The sequence below is a fragment of the Mus pahari genome, chromosome 9 (assembly GCF_900095145.1).
Source record: "Mus pahari chromosome 9, PAHARI_EIJ_v1.1, whole genome shotgun sequence".
NCBI classification, from domain to species: Eukaryota; Metazoa; Chordata; class Mammalia; order Rodentia; family Muridae; genus Mus; species Mus pahari.
In genome coordinates, this window is record NC_034598.1 from 64,753,977 (window position 1) to 64,757,871 (window position 3,895).

Below are 3,895 nucleotides of genomic sequence, written 5' to 3' on the forward strand. Positions count from 1 at the left end.
GGTATTCAGTTCTGATACCAAGGAGGTAGATAACACAGTAACTAGGGAAAACTATAGCTGTGTCCCCTGAGAGTCAGAAAGCATCTTTGTGGTTAAACACACTTGAAGCTGCATTTAGTGCATTGGAAACCAAGGCACCGGGGCATTCTCCCACACATGTGTATTAATGAAGGGCCTGTATCCTCAGAAGACTGGATGACATTATACCATGTGCATTGTTATTCAACAGACTTCCACTTTTACGGAGACTGTGGAGAGAAATACCTAAAGGGGAGGTAGTGTTCACCATGATTTGGGATAGGAGAAAATGGTTATTTTATCTCATAAATATGCTATCTAACTCATAAATATTCATACTGTTTTTATTTAAATTTTGCAACTAGGGGCCTGGGGAGAGGGCTCAGCAGTTAAGAGCTCTTGGTGCTCTTCTAGAGGGTCTGAGTTCGGCTCCCAGAAGTAGGGCAGCTCACAACTGCCTGTCACTTCACTTCAGGGTGATCCAGTGCTTGTCTTTGATCTTCTTTGAAGTGCATGCATACACACACACACACACACACACACACACACACAAATAAATAAATAAAATGCACAACACAGACCTACTAGGCTGCTTTTTGCCTTGAGGCAACCCACTCCAAACTGTCATCTTTAGAATATGTGCTCTGCTTATAAACTTCTATTCCAACTGTCTGTTTCTTTTGTCTGATTCTTTCCTTCAAGAAGATAAGAAATTAGAGAACCCCAAGAGTAATACCACCTCTCTGAGGACAGCCCAGACCTCACAATTTTGACCCAACAAAATTGCCCCCCACTTTAGACATATCTGAGTTATCACCTCTGTTTCCAACCCACCAGCAGTAACCTAAAAGTTCCATGGCCTTCCCTTCCATTTTCATAACTATAATGGCTCACGGAAGTCACAAAATCAAGGCTACGTATTTCCAGTTTATTATTTAAAATATATATTTTGCTGGGCAGTGGTGGCAAACACCTTTAATACCTGTACTCAGGAGGCAGAGGCAGGTAGATCTCTGAGTTAGAGGCCAACCTGGTCTACAGAGGCAATTCCAGGACAATCAGGGCTACATAGAGAAACAGTGTCTCTAAAAACCAAAAATAAATGAATGAATGAAAGAATAGAATAGAATAGAATAGACCATTTAGGAACAGACAGATATAAGTTTTGGGACAAGAACCTAAAACTTCCATGGGCCTCTCCAGATATAAATGTCATGGCAAAAGAAAAGAAATTCTAAAAAGAGACATTGCGCCTCTCCCTTGGCTGTCAGATAACTGAATCAACGGAGGTCAAGAAATTGGAATTTCCTTAGAGCACCCATGCTACAAGAAGGTAAATGTTGGTGCCTTAGCACCAGCTATAGGGGGATCTTGTCTCTTCAGGACAGACTTCCCTGGGCCAGTGGGCTCAGGAGGCTGGAAAGGGTGCTCACCCAAAACATAACATGAGCTCAATCTCTTGAACATATGTAAAGACGGAAGGGGAGAGATGACTTTAAAGTTCTCTGACCTCCACATATGAGCTGTGGCATGTGTGAGCCCAGGCAGACACACCATATGTATGCGCGATAGTAAGAATTAAGAAGTAAATGACCAGGACTCTTGAGGGCTCACTGAGATCAGAGCACCTGCAGGGGTCTGACTTGGGTCCTCTTCATCTAAGTTATGACTGAGGATCTTGGGGGGATCCTGGGAGTAGTGAGGAGCATCGTTGGCTCTTTCACCTACTTGGGGGACCCTTTTCCTCAAACCAGCCTTGATATGATGGTATAATGCATGATCTTATTGTAGCTTGCTATGTAGTGTTTGGTTGATGTCCCTGAGAGGCCTACTCTTTTCTGAGGGGAGGTGGAGGTGAATCTGGGGGAGCGGGAAGGTGGGAGAAAGAGACCTGAGGAAGTCTCTACCTTCCAGGTCCTGATACAAGGTTCAGGTTTAAACAGAAGGCAAGAAATATCCAGAATTAGAGAGTCTTGGTCAGGGTGGTTCCTAGATCCTGTGGCTTCACTCTGTTCTATAAGGTCAGCACTGTGTGGACTCTACTCCCTTTAAAAACACCTTTTCTTTTCTTTTTTCTTATTATCTATTTATTTTAAAATATTTTTTATTCTTCTCTCCTATATCATATCCCACCACACAGACAGGCGGTCCTTCCTGAACCTCCGTGTGTTCAGCACATTGGAAGTGCTCTGGGTCTGTGAAGGTCAGATGATAATTTGGGAGAACTGAGTCTCTCTTCTACATGGGTTCCAGGGACTGGACTCAGGGTGCCAACCTTGGCTGCTGGCATCCTTGCATACTCACTACCTCACTGGCACCTCAAGTTATTTTTATGGAGGCCATATAAAATACATATCTCACAGTGTCTAGAAAAGGTATGGAAGCCATAAGCTCATTTTTAAGGCCCTTCCTGATTTAGTTCCATTTCCTCTTGCTGTAATAAAATACTATAACAAAAGCGACTTAGGGGAAAAGGGGCTTATTTTAGTTGTTTTTTTTTTTTTATGCAAGGTTTTGCTTTGTTTGACAGCAGTTATGGGTTGAGGGGGCACACAGGTCTGACCCCCCTGTTCCGTTTGACCATGTGAGGAGACCCACGGCAGTGCTGGTGGTCCTAGGGGACCAGCCAGAACTCAGCCAGAACCACTGGCTTCGAGGCTTTGTGTTCATCTCGCCTTCAGCCCCTTCTCGGTAGACTTCCCAATGTCCTTCCCCCGGAGCTTGAGGCCCATGGCTCTCTCAATTTTGCCCAAAACCTGGTTATTCGGAATGGCCTGTCCACTTTCATAGTCTGCGATGACTTGCGGCTTCTCATTGATTTTCATGGCCAGGTCCTTCTGTGTCAGGCCTTTGCTCTGCCGGCCCCGCTGGATCACTTTGCCCACCTCCAGGGTCACTTTGTAGGGGTGCAGCTCCTCTGTCTCCCGGCTAGCTTGGCTGTGTTTTTTGTGATGGAATGCTGCTTGTTCTGGCCAGCAGCCCATTTCTTGGATGTCTCCACATCTCCTCATCTCTGAGCTGCTAAAATGGCCTGCTTAGACTTGGCCTGTGCGGCTATGGGGCCCTTCTTGTGCAGCACCGTCACCGTCACCGTGTCCCAGTCACTCTCGGCCATGGCGCGGTGGGGGCTGAGGTCAGTCCGGCGGCTCTGACAGCTGCTGCAACACGACGTCCCTTCGTCTCCTCCCCGCTTCCGGCGCCAGAGCTTATTTTAGCTTTTAATTCCAGATTATGCTCCATCATTGCAGGGATGTCAAGGCAGCTAGAACTTGAAGCAGCAGGTCATGGCACATCCACAATCAAGAGCCGAGCAAGTGTGTGCATGCACACTAATATTCAGTGTGCTCTCTCCACTCTAATACAACCCAGGATGCCCTGCTAAGAGAATAACGCTACCCATAGTAGGTGGGTCTTTCCATTTCAATTAAAGATAACTAAGGTGCTCCCCCCCACACACACACATACACATGGCCACAGGTCACCCTAATCTATTCACTCCCTCCCTGAGACCTTTTTCCCAGAGGATTCTAGATTATGTCAAGTTGACAATTCAAACTAACCATCAATGGTGATTTGAATATGATTGGCCCATGGGAAGTGGCACTACTAGGAGGTGTGGCCTTGTTGGAGGGGACTTTGAGGTCTCCTATATTCAAGTTCCACCCAGTGTGGAATTCACTCTTGGCTGCCTTAGGATCAAGATGTAGAACTCTCGGCTCCTCCAGCACCATGTCTGCCAGCAGTACTGACTTGCTTCCTGAAGTGATGATAACAGACTGAACTTCTGAAACTGAAAGCCAGCCCTAATTAAATGTTGTGCTTCACAAGAGTCACTGTGATCATGGTGTCTCTTCACAACGAAGTAACCCTAAGACAC

At 46.0% G+C, this 3,895-nt stretch overlaps 1 pseudogene; it reads right to left on the reverse strand.

Moving 5' to 3' along the window:
- Positions 1–2,684: 2,684 nt before the first annotated feature.
- LOC110327025 lies at positions 2,685–3,133 on the reverse strand (annotated as a pseudogene).
- Between the last annotated feature and the right edge of the window lie 762 nt (positions 3,134–3,895).